Source organism: Grammomys surdaster, unplaced genomic scaffold (genome assembly GCF_004785775.1).
Source record: "Grammomys surdaster isolate TR1022 unplaced genomic scaffold, NIH_TR_1.0 196, whole genome shotgun sequence".
Classification (NCBI taxonomy): domain Eukaryota; kingdom Metazoa; phylum Chordata; class Mammalia; order Rodentia; family Muridae; genus Grammomys; species Grammomys surdaster.
In genome coordinates, this window is record NW_021604641.1 from 1,495,846 (window position 1) to 1,517,756 (window position 21,911).

Here is a 21,911-nt window from a genome sequence, read left to right on the forward strand (position 1 = left end):
TCTTTGCCAATAGAGCTAACACCTCAAAGCATAGTGTAATAATTAGTATTGTACCTCTTGGACTTTTGCCATTATGATATATTAAATTTTTAAAAATCTGTAATTCAAAAATATAAGCATAGTTAATTTTCTTTTTTTTTTTTTTAGAATTCTTCAAAAGTTTCTTGAAGTCTGTGAATCCTTAGCTTTTGAAGGAAAGGAACAATTTCAGCATTGGAACTCAATGTATCAATGTCATTTTATAAAACACAGTAACAAAATCTGTTTCACTGGGGAGCAAAGAATTTGTATTATCAATAAATATATTAGCTAAGTTTCTGTGGGGATTCCCACCTGAATATGAATTTTTCACAATGTATGCCAAGGAATCAGTAAAGAATGTGTTTCAGTGAGTATCTTTGAGACAAAAGAATATAAATTAAATGTTTAGTGGCTGGCAATCTGTTTTACCAACTTATCTTACACATTTGATCCCCAGTAATCTAACATGACAGTATTCTAACCTATAGTGTAAGGTATTTTGTGTGTGTGTGTGTGTGTGTGTGTGTGTGTGTGTGTGTGTGTGTGAAACATGAGTCATTTCCTATCACGTGTTTTCATCTTTCACTGCAAGAAGATATATTGTAATGACTGTAACCTCTCCCTTCTTTTCCTTTCTCCACCTTTGAGTTGAATATCACTATGTAAACAGTGTTTTCAGTTAAGAATATAGCTGAGAGCTTACCTAGCATACACAAGGTACAGTTTTCCATCCAAAGCACTAAAAACTAACAGTAAAAATGAGTAGAGTAAAAATTAATAATGCTAGTTCCTCGGTTTGTTGATCTCAGTTTTTATCTGTTGTAATCCAAGTCACACCTAGAGGCTTGGGTAGAGATTAAAAAATTACATCGAGATATTGACTACTCAGACAATATATAGTTACATGGTCTAATTATGAGCATAACTTTCTCTTATGACCAAATAAATTTCTTTACTAGCCTTCATTTTTCTCCCATTTGAAACCACAGTGAAGAAATCTTCCTTTTCAATAAATTGTTATGTTAAGGACAACAGATTTCTGACTTCTTTTTTCACCTAAGATGATATAGGAGATTTTCATCTTTAGCTAATCAAATCAAAGCATTGCTGTTAAAAATGACATGCTTGAAGTGCATTCCTTCAACCACATGATGCTAGTGATAGTGCCAGTAGATTGTTACATTTCAGTGTTGTGAACATTTTAAAATTTAAAAGTTATGTGTAACATAAAAATAATTAAAGATATAAAGACCATGGATTTTACAACAAGTAAGGATGAGGTACATGGAACCCTTTTCGCCAAGATGGCACCGAAAGCGAAGAAGGAAGCTCCTGCCCCTCTCAAAACTGAAGCCAAAGCGAAGGCTTTGAAAGCTAAGAAGGCAGTGCTGAAAGGCATCGACAGCCACAAAAGAAGAAGATCCGAATGTCACCCACCTTCCGGAGGCAGCCAAAATATCCTCGGAAAAGTGCACCAAGGAGAAACAAGCTTGACCACTATGCTATCATCAAATCCCCACTGACCACTGAGTCAGCCATGAAGTAAATAGAGGACAACAACACACTTGTGTTCATTGTGGATGTCAAGGCCAACAAGCACCAGATCAAACAGGCCGTGAAGAAACTCTATGACATTGATGTGGCCAAAGTCAATACCTTGATAAGGCCTGATGGAGAGAAGAAGGCATATGTCTGCTTGGCTCCTGATTGTGATGCTCTGGGTGTTGCCAACAAGACTGGGATCATCTAAACTGAGTCCAGATGACTAATTCTAAATAGACACTTTTTTTTTCACCATAAAAAAAAAAAGGATGAGGTACATGGAAAGTATTTGGGGAAGGAAATGCAAGAGTGAAATGAAGTAATTATATTTTAACTTCAAAAAATCAAAATTGACAACAAATAGGATTAAACTGTATAATACTATATTAAATAAAATTGTTGAATAAGTATAATGGCCTGAGAATGAGGATCATAATGGAGGAGTGAGGACAAGGACAAAGGAACTGAAGGGGTTTGCAAACCCATAGGAAGAACAATATCAACCAACCAGACCCCCCAGAGCTCCCAGGGACTAATCCACCAACCAACAAGTACACATGGAGGGACTCATGGCTCCAGCTGCATATGTAGCAGAGGATTACCTTCTCTGGCATTAATGGGAGAGAAGACCCTTGATTCTGTGAATGCTCAATGACCCAGTGTAGGGGAATGCCAGGGCTATGAGGAGGGGAGTGGGTTGGGAGCATCCTCATAGAAGCAGGGGAAGGAGGATGGAATAGGGGGTTTGTGGAAGGAAAACCAGGCAAGGGAATAACATTTGAAATGTAAATAATAAAGTATCTAATAAAAAATCAAAGAATAAAAAAAGAAATGTCTTCCTAGAAATGCTAGTATCTCAGAAAATTAATTAATATCTGTTAGACAGCATTGGGACGTATTGAATAATACAAGTAATAATAACGATAATGATAATATATATATTGCTCAAATTTTACAAGAAACAGTAGATATGCAAGAACAGATTATTTGAAAATGTAATTGTAATCAAAACTTGTCAACTTGCTTGGTTTAATCTGGGTTAAATTGTACTCTTTTACCTATATTTACACACATAGAGACTGAAGGAACCTGCATACAGTAGGGTGCTCTGTCCCTGATCTGGAACTTAGGTACAAAGAACACTCAAACAGATACGTAGCTGAATATGACTGGCTTCATAACCTCTCACTCCACTTATAGAGTGGTAGAATTATAGTAATGTGCCACCCTAGCTAGTAGTTGCTGATGAAGACTACATCATACTGCATGCTATGTGAGCACTCTACAAACAAATCTATTCAAAGCCTGGATCTAAAATTCTATTTGAAACACACATTGTTGAATTGAACATGAGCTATTATAAAAATTTTATATGTCAAAAATACAGTTACCTTTCAATATAGTAAGTGTATCTATCAAGTTCATAAGATAATTAATTCAAAGAGAAACTGTTGAACATTGACTCAAATTTACACATACCTCAGTCTCTTACCTGATAGAAAATGGACAGTTTGAAATATACACTTACACTTTATATCAGGATTCCCTTCTAGAGTTTTTCTTCTCCTCATTTTATGAGAGCAATCAAAGATCTTCATTCTGTTATACATTTCTCACCACCCTTCATGGATGCAATATTTCTTCCCTGGATAATATTTTCTTGGGTAAACTCTTAATGTTTTCATTATTAAATTGTATTTGGCTTTTAAAGACAAAAAAATGCAACTTAATTCTTTTTCACATAAAGATAAAAGTGTTGCAATATTTATGGTATGAGCATCAAATGGACCATTATAAAACAACTATGAATATTTGATGCTTACTGTTACAAATGCTACTGACACTTCTATTTCACTGTGACTTAATCAACTGCTTGTATAATTTTCTATTAGAGGAAATGTCTTATTATATGTGGCCACAAATTCATGTCCTCTCACTACTGGCTTTATAGTTGTGCATTACTAGGTTAGACACACACATGTATGTGTGTGTGTGTGTATATACATATATACATATATAAATGTGTATGTGCATAATATATATGTATCGATATATGTAGCAATAAATACAATCTTTAAAATACCAAAGTATTTTAATTACTTTATTCAGATAAAATTATATATAAAATATTTACACCTACATCTGGGGAAAGAGCTCACCGAGTTAAGATGAGTTTGGTATCTGGAACTGAAATGGTGGAACTAGAGAATCAATACCTGCAATTTGTCCTCTGACCTCCATACACTTTTGTACACATATACAAATTCGATGGATGTAAAAGATATGCATTAAACATGACAAAATGATAAAGAAAAATGGTAGATTTTTAAATAATGTCAATTCAATGCTAAAGTACTTAAGGTACAGTATTTCTAAGATCTGTAATATTACAGCTTCATAATCATTGCAATAAAATGTATAAAGCATTGCCAAGTCAAATAAATGTAATATTGACACTCAAATTATAATGTTTGAAGCAATCTTAGTTATCTTGAGGATAAAGTCAAATTGTTGAGTTTTAATTATCAAGATTATTATGTAAAACATAAAATTTTCACACTGTAACTTTTTATATTGTAAGTTATAATAAATTATATGTGTTTCAAAGTGCTTATCCGAAATGTGATGGGAACGTTTGGCACTGGAAATGTTATAAAAATGTCTTTCTTTCAATGTTACAAGTTAAATGACATTTAATTTTCTTGTTAAAAACTTTGTTATTAATTCAAAAATACTTAGAAAGCATTTCTTCTTGAGTCAATTGGTAGAGCATATCACTTTCTTAACATGGATAAAGTCATTGGTTCAATTTCCAATAGATAGCTCCAAGATTTAAAATGAGCAGACACTGGTAAGATTTCCACACTCCAGTAGATATACTATAGCCATGTACATAAGGACTGAACTGATTGGACTTGAGAGTGTTCTGGCTTGTTTTTGGTCAATTTAACATAAGCTAAAGACCTTTGGAAAGAAGGAATCTCAATTGAAAAAATAAAAAAACTGTCCCTACCAGATTAGTCTATGGGGTAAGCCTTTGCTACATTTTCTTAATTAGTGACTGCTTTGGGAGAGTCTATCAAATTGTTGGTGGTGCCACTCCTGGTTGGGAGCCCTGGGCTGTATAAGAAATTAGGCTGAAAAAAATTTGGAAAGTAAGCCAAAAAATGGCCTTCCTTCTTAGCATCTGTTTCAGTCTTTGCATTCAGGTTGTTGCCTTGAAATCCTGCTCTGATTTCTTTGGATGATGGCCTACAATATGAAACTTTAAGTGAAATAAATCATTTTCTTTCCACATCAGTTTAGTCATCTTCTATCATCTTTTATCACAGTTATAGAAACCCAAAATAAGAGAGTGTGTTATATTGTTTTTTTTTAAAGATATGAGAAGGAAAATGGACATTTTTGGTTGATAGAAAGTAAAGATGATGAGGGGCATGTGGGTGAATTAAACTACCTATGATTGTATACATTTGTAAATATTTCAAAAATAAGAAAAATAATGATTTGCTAGAATTTTATTGAGTATTTTTGCATCGATGTTCATAAGGGAGATTGGTCTGAAGTTCTCTTTCTTTGTCGGGTCCTTGTGGGGTTTGGGTATGAGTGTAATTGTAGCTTCATAGAACGAATTGGGTAGTGCTCCTTCTGTCTCTATTTTGTTGAATAGTTTGAAGAGAATTGGCATTAGGTCTTCCTTGAAGATCTGATAGAATTCAGCACTAAAACCATCTGGTCCTAGGGTTTTTTTAGTGGGGAGACTTTTAATGACTGCTGCTATTTCCTGAGGGGTTATGGGACTATTTAGATGGTTAATCTGCTCCTGGTTTAACTTTGGTACCTGGTATCTGTCTAGGAAATTGTCCATTTCATCCAGGTTTAACAGTTTTGTTGAGTATAGGCCTTTGTAGTAGGATCTGATGATTTTTTGAATTTCTTCAGTTTCTGTTGTTATGTCTCCCTTTTCAGTTCTGATTTTATTAATTTGGATACTGTCTCTGTGCCCTCTGGTTAATCTGGTTAATGGTTTATCTATCTTGTTGATTTTCTCAAAGAACCAGCTCCTGGTTTTATTGATATTTTGTATTGTTCTTTCTGTTTCTATTTGGTTGATTTCAGCCCTGAGTTTGATTATTTCCTGCCTTCTACTCCTCCTGGGTGTATTTGCTTCTTTTTGTTCTAGAGCTTTTAGTTGTGCAGTCAACTTGTTAGTGTGTGCTCTTTCCAGTTTCTTTTTGTAGGCACTTAGAGCTATGAGATTTCCTCTTATCACTGCCTTCATGGAGTCCCACAAGTTTTGGTATGATGTGTCCTCATTTTCATTGAATTCTAAAAAGTCTTTAATTTCTTTCTTTATTTCTTCCTTGAGCAAGTCATCATTGAGTAGAGAGTTGTTCAGTTTCCATGTGCACATGGGTTTTCCATTGGTTTTGTCATTATTAAAGACCAGTCTTAGTCGGTGGTGATCTGATAAGATGCAAGGAATTATTTCAATCTTTTTGTATCTGTAGCAAACCAAATCCAAGAACACATCAAAACAATCATCCATCATGATCAAGTAGGTTTTATCCCAGGAATGCAGGGATGGTTCAATATTCGGAAATCCATCAATGTAATCCACTATATAAATAAACTTAAAGAAAAAAACACATGATCATCTCACTAGATGCTGAGAAAGCATTTGACAAAATTCAACATCCCTTCATGATAAAAGTCTTGGAAAGATCAGGAATTCAAGGCCCCTACCTAAACATAGTAAAAGCAATTTACAGCAAACCAGTAGCCAACATCAAGCTAAATGGAGAGAAACTTGAAGCAATCCCACTAAGATCAGGGACTAGACAAGGCTGCCCACTCTCCCCCTACCTATTCAATATAGTACTGGAAGTCCTAGCCAGAGCAATTAGACAACAAAAAGAAGTCAAAGGGATACAAATAGGAAAGGAAGAAGTCAAAATATCACTATTTGCAGATGATATGATAGTATACTTAAGTGACCCCCAAACTTCCACCAGAGAACTCCTAAACCTGATAAACAACTTCAGCAAAGTGACTGGTTATAAAATCAACTCAAACAAATTAGTAGCCTTCCTCTACATGAAAGATAAACAGACTGAAAAAGAAATTAGGGAAATGACACCTTTCACAACAGTTGCAAATAATATAAAATACCTTGGTGTGAATCTAACCAAGCAAGTGAAAGACCTGTATGACAAGAACTTCAAGTCTCTGAAGAAAGAAATTGAAGAAGATCTCAGAAGATGGAAAGATCTCCCATGCTCATGGATTGGCAGGATTAATATAATAAAAATGGCCATCTTGCCAAAAGCAATCTACAGATTCAATGCAATCCCCATTAAAATCCCAACTCAATTCTTCACAGAGTTAGAAAAGAAAATTCTCAAATTCATATGGAATAACAAAAAACCCAGGATAGCGAAAACTATTCTCAACAAAAAAAGAACTTCGGGAGGAATCACCATCCCTGACCTCAAGCTGTACTACAGAGCAATAGTGATAAAAACTACCTGGTATTGGTACAGAGACAGGCAGGAAGATCAATGGAATAGAATTGAAGACCCAGAAATGAACCCACACTCCTATGGTCACTTGATCTTTGACAAAGGAGCTAAAACTGTCCAGTGGAAAAAGGACAGCATTTTCAACAAATGGTGCTGGTTCAACTGGAGGACAACATGTAGAAGAATGAAAATTGATCCATTCTTATCCCCTTGTACAAAGCTCAAGTCTAAGTGGATAAAGGACCTCCACATAAGACCAGATACACTGAAACTAATAGAAGAGATGGTGGGGAATAGCCTTGAATAATTGGGCACAGGGCAAAAGTTCCTGAACAGAACACCAATGGCATATGCTCTAAGATCAAGAATTGACAAATGAGACTTCATAAAATTGCAAAGTTTCTGTAAGGCAAAGGACACTGTCAATAGGACAAAACGACAACCAACAAATTGGGAAAAGATCTTTACCAATCCTTCATCTGATAGAGGGCTAATATCCAATATATACAAAGAACTCAAGAAATTAGACTCCAGACAACCAAATTACCCTATTAAAAAATGGGGTATAGAGCTTAACAAAGAATTTTCAATGGAAGAAATTCGAATGGCCGAGAAGCACCTAATAAAATGTTCAGCATCCTTAGTCATCAGGGAAATGCAAATCAAAACAACCCTTAGATTACATCTCACACCAGTCAGAATGGTTAAGATTAAAACTCAAGTGATAGTAGATGGTGGCGAGGGTGTGGAGGAAGAGGAACACTCCTCCATTGTTTTTGGGACTGCAAGATGGTACAACCACTTTGGAAATCAGTCTGGCGGTTCCTCAGAAAATTGGACATTGCATTACCTGAGGATCCAGGTATACCACTCCTAGGCATATACCTAGAAGATGCTCGAACATATAACAAGGACATATGCTCAACTATGTTCATAGCAGCCTTATTTATAATAGCCAGGAGCTGGAAAGACCCCAGATGTCCTTCAACTGAGGAATGGATTCAAAAAATGTGGTATATTTACACAATGGAGCATTACTCAGCTATTAAAAACAATGAATTCGAGAGGTTCCTAGGTAAATGGATGGAACTAGAAATTATCATCCTGAGTGAGGTAAGACAATCACAAAAGAACACACATGGTATTCACTCACTGATTATTGGATATTAGCCCAGAACCTTGAAATGTCCAAGATGCAACTCACAGGCCACATGAAGCCCATAAAGAAGGAAGACCAAGTGGGGGTGATTCGGTCCTTCTTAGAAGGAGCAACAAATTACTCAAGGGAGCAAATATGGAGACAAAGTGAGGGACACAACCTGAAGGAGGGGCCTTCTGAAGACCACTCCACCTGAGTATCTATCCCATGTGCAATCACCAAAGGTAGAGGCTGATGTGGAAGTCAGGAAGTGTATGCTGATAAGAGCCTGATATGGCTATCTCCTCAGAGGTCTTCAAGAGTCTGACATACTCAGGCAGATGCTCACAACTAGCCATTGAACTGATCATGGGATTCTCAATAGAGGAGTTAGAGTGAAGACTGAAGGAGAGCTGAAAGGTTTTGCAGCACTATGAGGAGAGCAACAATACCAACCAACCACAGCTCCCAGGGTCTAAACCACCAGCCTGGGAGCACTTAGGGAGGGATCCAGTGCTTCAGTTGAATATGTAAGAGTGGAGGGCCCTGCTGGGCATAGGTGGAAGAAGAGAACCTTGACCACATGAAGGCTGGATGCCCCAGGGGGTGGGAATTTTGAGGGTGGGGAGGTGGTAGTGGGGGGGGTAGATAGAGGTTACATCCACAGAGAAGAAGGAGGAGGGGTGAGGGGGTTGGGGGTTCCTGGGCAGGTGGGGGATGGGGTAAGGGGACAACATAGGAAATGTAAATAAAACATTCAATAAATAAAGAAAGAAAAAAAAAGAAAAATAATGATTGAAACAAGTTGCATTCCTCAAGTCACTTTTAATTTAAATTAGAAAAGAAATTTTAATCACAGACGTAATACTATGACATCCATATGTTCATTTTCATTCTTGAATGAATGAATTTGAAATTGGCAAAGCATATTTTACAAAGATTTCTGTAAATGCCATAGTTTGAAAACAGCTGGTGAGAAGAGATAACATTTTGTTATATCCCTAGATAAATTTGTTTTCATTCAAAAAGCAAGTCTGCCATTTATTCTTTACTCATAATATATTTGGATATGGTTTTATTATATATTAAAATTTAGAGAACATCATTTTAACTCCAAACATAAAATACAAATCTCTGATTTAAAAAAAAAAAACTACATGTTTTTCTGTCTTTGCTTTTCTTTAGTCACATTAAAAGCATCATGTATAGAATAGACTGAATAAAACTTACATGTATATTACATAAAATGACTAAGCATTTATACTGTTCACCACTATCTAGTTGATAAAGTAGAACATTTTAATAGTCAGAGAAAGACCCTTATAGTCTTTAGTAAAGTAGAACATTTTCAATAACTGATACAAATATATGTATATCATTTCACTCAATATCCATATCAATTACTTATTTATACTTAATTGTATGTTGGATTCCTGTTTAAATATGTGTGTTCATGTGTATGTACATGTGCATGGCTACAGAAGAGGAGGTCAGGGGAATATAGTGTTAATCTTCACTGTATTACTTTGAACCAGAGTCTCTCACTGAACATATAGCTCACTGGTTTGCTTTCATTTTGGGTTTGGTTTTTGCTTCAGTGATTGTCAGCAAGCACTAGGAAGACTCAGATATCCACTACCCCCTCATCAAACACTGGAGCTATAGACTCACATTCCCAGGCATAACTTTTTGTTGAATTCTGAACATTTGAACACAGAAACTCAAACAAGCTCTCTTATTGCTTACCTGTGGTGCAAGCACCCTTATGTATAGTTTATCATTGCCCCTTTTGCTGTTGTGAATTTCAGGTGTTTGAAAAGATGAATGGTCATCAATGTAGTATCAAATAGAAAAGTTTTCAACCACCATTCTCTGTATTTCAAAATTTTCACTCTTACAATCCCTCATAATCTCTTTATTTCTTCCTTCAAATTACCATTGTCAAAATGCAATATATTTGAATTATAAACTTGAATCATTTTCAGCCTGGGTTCTTTCACTTAGCAATATGTACTTGACTTCTATATATGTCCTTTGTGCTTGTTAACTCAACTATTTTCAGTGCTGAATAACATTCAATTTTATGCAAATCCAGTTTATCCATTAACTGATGGAGATTTAACATACTCACACATCTTTGCAACAGTGGAATGAAACTGTGACAGATATTTGTGTGCTTTCTTGTAGACTTATATTCCAATTAACTGTTAGAATAAATTTTAAAAGTCAATGGTTGGCCTTCAAGGGCAAAATACACTCTGCATTTTAAGAGTGTAAGTGTCTTCCATAACTGGTAGTAATATTTTATATTCTTACCAGTCAGTAGAACAGAGTCCCCAGTGGTTTACATGAACAATCCATATTCCTTATATTTTTTAATAATTTGAGTTGTATGTGTATGTAATTTCCAATTGATACTTGATGAACTTTCTTCATTACTGACTTTAAATTAAACTTTATGCATCATAAATACATGACTTTCTTTTTCCATCTGATTTCCAAAATGCTTTCATCATATTGAGCTTCATCTTTTTATTTTCATAGTAGATACTTATATTGAGCAAAGCTGAATTTTACATTTTTCAAGAATTATATATTATTATTTTTATATTTATGGATTATTCATTTACTAGTGCATAAAAATAATTTTATTGAATTCAGTTATATTTTTTCTCCAATTTTTCTCTTAGAACAATGGATTACATTTAGGCAAGGTATTTAATTTGGGTTATTCATTTATAGGGTGAAAGTTTATGTTTTTATTTTTATGGCAAATTGATTTTGAAAGCTACTATTTAAAATTTTATTATCTCTGTTTATTTATCTGTGTGTGTGTGTGTGTGTGTGTGTGTGTGTGTGTGTGTTTTAGTCAGAGTTTCTATTCCTGCACAAAACATCATGACCAAGATGTAAGTTGGGGGGGAAAGGGTTTATTCAGCTTACACTTTTCATATTGCTGCTAATCACTAAATGAAGTTAGGACTGGAACTCAAGCTGGCCAGGAAGCAGGAGCTGATGCAGAGGCTATGGAGGGATGTAACTCACTGGCTTGCTTCCCCTGGCTTGCTCAGCATGCTTTTATATAGAACATAAGACTACCAACCCAAGGATGGTACCACCCTCAATCCCCTCCCCATGTTGCTCACTAATCGAGAAAATGCCTTACAGCTGGATCTCATGGAGGCATTTTCTCAACTGATGCTTTTTTCTCTATGATAACTCCATCTTGTGCCAAGTTGACACACAAAACCAGTAGGTACAATTGACTCCTTGTTAACTTGGCACAAAACACATAACTATTAAATCTCAACCCTTACTTTCTTATTCATTCCCCAGATCTATATAGCATTAAGATTTCCACAGTTTTTGCAAATTCATACATATTAAAATTTTAATCCCTTTAAAATATTCAATCGCTTTTAAAATTTAAAGTATTTTTAAAATTAAAATTCTCTTAACTGTGGACTTGACTAAAATACTTAATCCTTCAAAAGGGAAAAATATCAGGGCACATTTACAATCAAAAGGAAAATCAAACTCCAACCTTCCAATGTCTGAGATTCAAGTCAAGATCTTCTGGGCTCCTCCAAGGGCTTGGGCCACTTCTCCAACTCTACTCTTTGTAACACACACCTTGTCTTCTAGGCTCCAGCTGCCTGTAATCTACTGCTGCTGCTATTCTTGGTCGTCATCTTATGGTACTGGCATCTCCAAAATGGTTCTGTCTTCTGCTGTAACTAGGCTTCACCAGTAGCCCATAGGCTTTCTTCATGGTGCCAGGCCTCAAATCCTTTGCATGACCCCTTCAGTCTTGGGTTGTCAACTGCAGCTGAGGCTACAACTTCACCAGTAGCCTTTCATGGCCTCTCACAGCCCTGAGCCTCAGCTGCTCTTCATGACCCCTTCATGCCTTCAAAACTAGTACCACATTGGTTGCTACTAGTCTGGCTGCCATCATGAGGTACAACTGTGGCTGCCTCTGGAACACAGCCTCTGTGCTCTTGGAAAACATTTCCTGGAAGATTTCATCTCAGTGGTATTGGTCTCTTGCTAACCAGCATCAATAGTCCCAGTAATGCAAAGGTTTTGCTTTAGTAGTTCTTGTATATTGGTAATCACAGCTGATTCTAACCAAAACCACAGAATTCTTCACAAACAAAACAGCAGTGGCCCTGATAAGAGTCTTTGATCTTCCCTCTGAAATTTCATAAGCCAGGCCTCCGTCTTCTGCACTGTTCTCAACATTATCATCCAAACTCCTACAGAAGATCCCACAGAGCTTTTAACATCCCAATGGCTCTTCTAGCTCAAAGTCCCAAAGTCCTTTAACAGTCCTCCCTAAAAAAATGGTCAGGTTGTCACAGGAATACCCCACTATGCTGGTACTAATTGTCTTAGTCAGGATTTCTATTCCTGCACAAAACATCATGACCAAGAAGCAAGTTGGAGAGGAAAAGGTTTATTCAGCTTACACTTCCACATTGCTGTTCATCACCAAAGGGAAGTCAGGACTGGAACTCAAGCTGGTCAGGAAGCAGGAGCTAATGCAGAGGCCATGGAGAGATGTTACTTACTGACTTGCTTCCTCTGGCTTTCTCAGCATGCTTTCCTATAGAACCCAAGACTACCAGACCATTGATGGTACCACCCACAAGCTCACATCCCCCACCCTCTTGATAACTAATTGAGAAAATGCCTTACAGCTGGATCTCTTGGAAGAATTTCCTCAACTGAAGCTTTTTTTGTCTGTGATAGCTCCAGCTTGTATCAAGTTGTCAAGTTGACACACAAAACCAGCAGTGTAGTGTGTGTGTGTGTGTGTGTGTGTGTGTGTGTGTTTTATCAAAAGAAAAACTTGACAGGAGACAATTCATTTGATCCTATGATTCCTAGAACCAAACTCAGAAATCAGATCACAGAACTTGGTTGCAATTACCTGTACTTACTGGGGATTTTGTACCTTACTTAAAATTTTTGTTTAGAACAAACTGATCAGAAATAAGATGATTCATTTTATAAATTCCCTTTCATAAATAATTTATCAGAACATACTTAAAAATAGCAGCAGATGGCCTTAATAAACTGGCAGTTATTGCCTTAAATTTTTAAATGCATATATACAAAAGCTGCTTCGACAAATCAACCGAACATGAGTTATAGCAGTCATGCTAGTGCAGGAATGACAAAACAAGATCCAAAAATAGGAAGCTCAATCTATAAAAAACAATAAGAAACTGGATTGGACATGAAAAAGAAAAAAGCAAACAGAAGAATGAAAACTGTTCTAAATTTCTGAAGACATTGCAGCTGATATTATCCAGGACAAAAACATCCAGGCAATAATTGATCACCAGCGCTCTATTCCTTTGTATATGTTCAAAAGAAGGTTAACTCAGGAATGAATGAGCTGAAAGTTGTAGTATCTTCTATATACTCTCAAAATGCAATGTTTTTATTCTATGCTTTAATTTAAAAAGATTAGTATTTTCCAAACACCTACACCCTATTGGAGGCTTCTGAGTGTTGGAAAAATTTCCCTAGCTGTTCTGGAATCTATTGATGTTGTAGTTTTATTTGGGTCCCCAGTTCCGGAGGGTGTCCCATGATGATCTCCTGGCTGAGGACAGAGTGAGAGCAGGGAGGGTCTGCTACCGTCTCTGCCACTGCCTCTGCCCGCATCTCCACTGTCCGTTGGACTGGCCAGGCCTGGTGTGAGAGGTCTGGGCCAAAGGGTACAGAATTCAAGCAGGAAGGAGAGATTGCCTGCCCCTACTGCTGCCTCTGCCTGAGTCTCTGATGTGGCCACTCAGTCACTCCCAGGTGCTGCACTTGTCTCTCAGCACTGAGCTGGCCTGGGCTGGGCCAATAGGAAGCCAATTAGCTGGCAAGGAAGCAGCTTGGTGCCCCAGGAAGGTTTCAGGAAAGCAGATCTCTCCCCAAGTGTTATAGGTCTAGTGTTACAACTCTTGCAACAGAAACCCTCAGACACCAGAATGTTTCTCGAATACACCTTTACTTCTCCTGAATAGAGCCCTTATACACAGTTTCAGGGTGGGCTATGGTCTGGCAGCAGATAACACCTATTGGCTTGGTATGAGAGCTTGGAGATACTTCATCTACATGTGGGAGAGCCTGAGGCATTGTTCTTCATGACTGATGGTCATAGACTTCTCTTTGGGAGAGGCTGTGGAGGGCCGAAGCTGAATGAAAAGAACCAGGGCCTGGGGGCAGAGCCTGTAGTCCTGATAAACATCCAGGGTTCAAGACTTGCTCAACCAGGCACCCAGCTGCTTCTCCCAGCCCACCACCCCACTGTTTTACATCATCCATGCTAGGTGTACTTAGTAATTCATATTCAATGTAGATAATATTTAAACTTTCTCATATCTAAACACTTCTTTGATTTTGAGAATTAAATTGAGAATTAACAATTGAGAATCATTTCCATGTCTTACATAATTGTATTGTTCTGCTCACAATGTATTTAAATAAAATTTACGCACACACACATGCATATATACTTAATTTAATCTTTAGACTTTTACATTATTTTAAATGATGTTTTAACACTTATTTTTTAATTGTGTGTGTGTGTATGTGACTGTGTCAGGAGTAACTGCATATGAGTGCAAGTATGCATCTAAGGCAGATGATATTATCAGATCCACTGGATCTGGAGTTCTAGGACATAGCAGGCTAACAGCATATTTAAAATAAAACTGAGCTCCACTGTAAGAGGAGTAGGTACTATCAATCTTGAGTCAACACTATTATATAATTAAAAAAAAATATTTAATATGAAATTTAGTGTGTTTTATAAGGATTTTAGTGTTTCAAAAGATCTACTTCAGATTAATATTAAAACTAGTAATATGAAATCATTTTATCCCACTGCTCACATTACTCTTCATTAGAAAGCTACAGTTGTGTTTATTACATCTATGTATGTTCTGCACATAAACACATGTAAGATGAATAAAAGTACTCAGCAAGTTCTATTTTAAAAGTCATGTGTGAGTGTGTGTGTGTGTGTGTTTGTATCTTTGCATCTTTGTGGAACAATGATATTTATGTAGTAAAGGACCATGAACTGTTAATGTGAGAGTGAGTGAGGGTAATACCGCCTGAATTGGGGAACAAATAGGAAAGAGGAATGATTCATGTAATGTATACAACATTCTCAATATTAAATACAAAGAAAATTTTAAATAAGTTTTGTACGCTAAGCATAAATTTACCTATACTTTACACATGTGTTTTTTCATGTTTACTTCATTTCACACTTGTTGAGCTGTTTATACTATTATATCTTTATCTGTTGTGGAACACATGATTCCTACATACATTATTTTATGTGTAGGCTTAGTGCTTTCACAGAATCTAAGAGGTTTTGGTTAGTATTTCTAAATTGTTCTTTTTTTCTTGTCTGTTTTTCAGCTTTAAAGACTAACTGTCCATGTCCAACTCTGTTAATTCCTTGTAGTGAAATATATGTCAGCTGCTATTCTTTTCAGTTAAAAGTTTTCATTTGGATATTTGAAAATACTTCACAACATTATTTTGAGAAGTTCTAACTATTGACTTATCACCTTGAAGTTCCCTTTAATTCCTTAAATTTAGTGTTCATTAACTGTCTGAACCTAATTGTATTAACGCATTGATAATCTCATTGACCTACAAAGCTAGCATTTGGTTCTATGCAGGACTAAATGCTACACACTAACTGCTGATGTCAGGGATTTGAGTTATATAATTACAGATGCAAACTGGAAGATGTTTTAGACATTATAGTAAGAAGCAATGCATACTGTTTCCTTATAATATTATGGTTATTATGACATCTTATAATTTCCAACTTGTTTTATAGTTTAATAATTGCCATCATTTATCTTTGGAATAGTAACTAAAACCAAATGAATTATTAGGCATTCAAATTAAATTATGATGACAATGTACTAATCAGGTTGAGCATATAATTTTTGTATTTTTTAAATTTTATTTATTTATTTATTTATTTATTTATTTATTTATTTTACAGTTCAGATTTTATCCCCCTCCCGGTCTATCCTCTCACTATTCCATATCTCATACCTCCTCCCCTCCCCTGGCTCAACAAGGATGTCCCTAGACCTTCAACCCCACTAGACCTCCCCTATCCCTGGGGCCTCAAGTCACTTGAGGGTTAGGTGCATCTTCTTTCACTGTGGTATAACCAAGCAATCTTCTGCTCTATAAGTGTTGGGGGCCTCATATCAGCTTGTGTATGCTGCCTGGTTGGTGGTTCAGTTTCTGAGAGGTCCCAGGATTCCTGGTTAGTTAAGACTGCTGATCTTCCTCTAGGGTCGCCCTCCTCCTGAGTTTCTTCTACCTTTTCCCTAACACAACCAGAGAGGTCACCTGCTTCTGTCCATTAGTTGAATATAAATATCTGCATCAGACTCTTTCAACTACTTGTTGGACCTTTAGGAGGCAAGTCACGCTAGTCTCTTTTCTGTAAGCACACCATAGTATCAATAAGAATGTCAGGCTTTGGGGCCTCCCCCCTGAGTTGGATCCCAATTTGAGCCTGTCATTGGACCTCTTTTCCTCAAGTTCTTCTCCATTTTTGTTCCCGTAATTTTTTCAGACAGAAACAATTCTGGGTTAGAGTTTTTTACTGTGGGATAGTATCCCCATATCTCTACTTGATGCCCTGTCTTTCTACTAGAGGTGGACTCTACAAATTCCCTCTTCCTACTGTAGGACATTTCATCTAAGGCCCTGAGAGTCTCTCACCTACCAGATCTCTGATCCCTATCTCCTACCTACTGAGGTTGCTTGTTTCCATTCTTTCTGCTGGCCCTCAGGACTTCAGTCCGGTTTCCCCCACCCAACACCTTATCATGTTCCCCTCTTCTCCTCTTGGGGTCTGCTTTTTCACCCATGTTCCTCCTTCCCTTCTTAGCTCAAATTCAGTTAAATGTGTCAAATTTTATTTTGATGTTACATTTACTTAAATTGCAATCAAAGCAAACAAAAATAACCTAGCAATTGATTTTGGTGTGTGTGTGTGTGTGTGTGTGTGTGTGTGTGTGTGTATGTGTATGTTGTAAAGTATTTATGTGTATGTATGTATACGTAATCTTGTATAGAAAGTAACATGCCATTATTAAGTGTGTGGGATCCTCAGTCTTCACCATACAGTTTTTCTTTTGAGAGTTATTCTTTCACTGAACATAGAAATCATCCATTGGCTAAAATGGCTACCTAGAATTCTCCATGTATCATCCTGTTTCTTTCTACAGCAATGGGATTATAGACTAACTACTTAGGTCAGGCTTTTACTAAGGTTCTAGAAATCCAAACATAGTTCCTCAAACACTTAACTGCCCAAGACACTTCTCTTTTCTATAATTATGTTTTTAAAATCTTTTAAAATTTATTTCTGTCTTGATATTTACCCACCATTATTTTAATGTTCATGGTTCGTTTTTTATTTTAAATACTGAAAATATCAAGTGTCCATTGATACTTGATATATTTTGCTCATTATATTTCATTATGTATAGTAGATGCTCTATAATTTTATTGTTCTACCTAGGAGATTGTTAAATATGTTATTTAAACATTACTAACAATAATATTTAGTTGTGGAAATAAAAAATGTTAAAGATTAATGGCTCCAGTATAGAAAGTCTCATGCAATATGCCAAAATCCATAGGTTTATAATAGTTCTTCATAAATTTAATAAACAAAAGAACCTCTTCAGGTCAATCTCAGATGTTGCTAGGCACCAAGCCATTATTTTGAATAGTTAATTACATTTTTAAAATGCAAAATATTTCTCTATGTTCTACTCTTCCTCCCACATTCTCTGTTCATTTAATTTTCATTTTTTAAAGTTATAAATGTTCAGAAAATAAAAAGACATAATTATAAAAGGGTTTAATTTTTAAATACCAGCTTCTTATGACACCTTTCCTCCAACTGTTGACAAAAATTGTTCAGAAAAATATATTCTGAATATTTTAGCAGAAGCTTGCGATTTTATATTTTATATGTCTAAAATATATCTCTATAAAGTTTCATCTTTCAGTTTAACATATTATATCTCTACTTTCTAATAAACAATTTAAAATTAGTTCTTATACTTAAGCTTTACCTTTCACAATTACTTGTATTTTTAACAATATTAGATCTATTTTATTATAGTGTATATGTACATACATACATGTACATATCAAAGTCACAGTTATAATTTATATATCTATATAATATCTTTATTCTAAAATGATTCTATATTTTTGAGCAAATTCTTATACACCATTTTTTATTTTGGTCACAATTTTCTGCTATAAGTATTGAGGCAAGCCTAAAAAAATCTGGAAAAATTATAGACATATGATGGAAATTAATTCCACCACTCTGAATCCATATAAATCTATTTGCAAACAGAGAAGGTAAAATTCCTACACAATGAATAACTTATTCAGGCCTTCCTATCTTTCATCTCTAAACTTGCAATTTTCTATGAATCATATTAGAAACACCATTTCCTATAAAGAGAAAGACCATACAGTGAAATATTCTGGAGCACTAGTGGCTTCTGGGTGTATGTTATCAGATTTTAATTGCATCATTTATCTCTAAAGTCACCTATGTTCTCAATTTTCAAAAGCAGAGAAAACTGAGAACCAGAGATTTCTTAGCAACTCTTTGCGGTTAAGTTTAGAGACACCCACATAGCATATAAGACTATGAGAAAACAATTAATTTCATGCTCTTGAGAGTGCACAATACTTGAGATTTTTTAAATACTCTGTATTATAACCCTCATGTGTAGGCTTATATTAAAGTATGAATAACTAAACTCCATCTCTGATTTAAACTGCCTGTGATTAGAATTATTTCTATGCTGAAGTCACAAATCGTTCCTATTCATGAGTTGAAATCCCTAAATTATAAAAACAATACTGCTGCAAATGTATGCTTTAGTATTATGTTTATGAAATCCCAATTTTTAAATATAATATGGTTCAATGATTGAGACACAATAGAAATGTCAGGAAAATAACCAAATTTAATTGCAATATTTATAGTCAGCATGATGACTTCTATATATTTAAATTATTAATTCTTAAGTTTACTTACAGCTTTAATACTACAGGTTTCTAATACTTGTTTCAGATCTGTATCCTAGATGAAATCACAAAAATAAAATGCGTATTTTGCCTAATACATGATACAGAATAATCACACAGTAATTATCAGTTCCTCATTAGTATTAGTGTTGCAATGCTAAATACTTACCCCATTTTAGAAACAGTGAATCCTAAGGAGAAGGAAATAGAAAATTTGTAAGGACCAGAATGCATGAAGAACTCTATGGAAATAAGATCTTCTAAGCATAGCAAGACTGATGCATGTATGAACTCACAGAGCCCAATGCAACATGCACACGACCAATCTACTACTCAGCTTGGTGAGGTCCCAAAAGTAACTCAGGGATTCAACACAAGCCTTAATCTCTAACACAGAAACTATCTTCAATTGATAACTGCTTTGTAATGGAGCATGTTGATAACCAATAGTTTCACTGAGTACACAGTCTATGCTTAAGGCTACTTAGTCCCCATGCTCAGTCGTAGATGGGAAACACAAAATGAACTCAATTACATTTTTGAAGTTTCATGTCTTTCTTTCTCTCTCTTTCTTTCTCTCTTTCTCAATCTCTTTCTCTCTCTCTCTCTCTCTCTCTCTTTCTCTCTCTCTCTCTTTCTTTTCTTTCTTTCTTCTTGTGTTCTTTCATTCTTTCACCTTACATACATACACTGGTCTCCAGTTTTGTGTTTTTAAATACTTTCTCTGACTTTGAACTTCTTTATTTCTGTGTCTGAATTTGTTAATTGGGTCTTTGCACTGGCCATTGTTTTTCATTCTATTTGGTTTGTTTCTCTCTTTTTTTTTACTTTATCTATTCTTTATCATCATCATCATCATCATCATTATTATTATTATACTGCTATTATTTTATATGTCTCATCATAGTACATAGAAAAAGAAAGAAAGGGCAACTGAGCAACTGTTCTCCAGCTTGTTTGCTCCCCTGAAGACACCACAGCTTGAAGGCATCTCAGGAGCTCCTCTGTACATAGAGCAACTGGCTAAAAGGCATCACAGTTTGAAGACATCCTGGGGCTTCTGTGGCATGCAGGACAACTGAGCCAACAGACTAAAAGCCTCCCTGGAGTTTTGCTGCAAACAAGGAAACAGAAACTACATTCCATAGCCTCCACCCGCCACCCTGGAGAATATCTTCACATAGGACAACAGCTTGACTGCTCCTCTGAAGACCCAACAGTTTGAATGCCTCCCAGGAGAACTACTGAAATTGGTGTGATGGATCAGCAGCTCTGCCCCTCTGAAGAGACCCCATTTGGAAGGGCACACACATGGTCTGTTACAGCCAGGGCCACAAGCCTACTAGGAGACCTGAAGCAACCCAGGGACAAAAGAGGAAGACTCCAAACAGAGTCTTGCAGACTAGCAAACAGAAGTAATAAACAGATGGTAAGAAGCAAGAACAAGACCATAAACAACAGAAGCCAATACACATGGCATGATCAGAACCCATTTATCACACCACAGCAAGCCCTGAATACACCAACATACTTGAAAATCAGGAAGCTGTCCTAAAATTCTATTTCATGAAGACAATAGAGTCCTTTAATGAGGATATAAATAAATCACTGAAAGAAATACAGGAAAACACAGGCAAACAGATAGAAGTACTTAAAGAGGAAACAAATAAATCTGTTGAAGAAATACAGGAAACAAAATTAAACAGGTGAATAAATTGAAAAAAAGTGGTCTAAGACCAAAAAGTAGAATTAGAAAGAAAAACAAACAAACAAACAAACAAACAAACAAATCGAAGCAAACCTCGAAATTGAAAACCTGGAAAGGAGATAAGGAATTACAGATGTAAGTATCATCAACAGAATACAAGAGATAGAAGAGAGAATCTTAGATGTAGATGATACCGGATGATACTGTAGAAGATATTAACACAACTCTTAAAGAAAATTAAAAACATGAAAAATCCTAACCCAAAGCATCCAAGAAATCTAGAACACAATGAAAATACCAAACCTACAAATAATCAGAACAGAGGAGAATGAAGATTCCCAGCTCAACAGACTTGAAAACATCTTCAACAAGATCATAGAAGAAAACTTTTCCAACCTAAAGAAAGAAATGGCAATAAGATACAAGAAGCCTATAGAACACCAAATAAGTAGGACCAGAAAAGAAAATCCTCTAGTCACATAATAATTGAAATGCTAAATGCAGAAAACAAAGAAAGAATATTAAACCTGCAAAGAAAAAGAGAATAACATAAAAAGGTAGACCTATCAGAATTATACAATGCATCTCAACAGAGTCTGTGAAGGCCAGAAAAACATAGTCAGAGGTCATGCAGACTCTCAGAGAACAAAAGTTCCAGCCCAGGGTACTATACCCAGCAAAACTCTCAATTAATATAGATGGAGAAAACAAAATATTCCAAGACAAAACCAACTTCAAATAGAATCTGTCTATCAATCTAGCTGTACAGAGGATCCTAGAAGGAAACCTCCTACACTAGAAAGGTACCTACACCAAAGAAAAGACAAGATATTAAGCATCTCATAACAAAGCCCAAAAG

General features: G+C 35.8%; 1 pseudogene; it reads left to right on the plus strand.

Moving 5' to 3' along the window:
- Positions 1-1,325: 1,325 nt before the first annotated feature.
- LOC114623287 overlaps positions 1,326-21,911 on the plus strand; it is a 92,322-nt pseudogene continuing 71,736 nt past the window's right edge.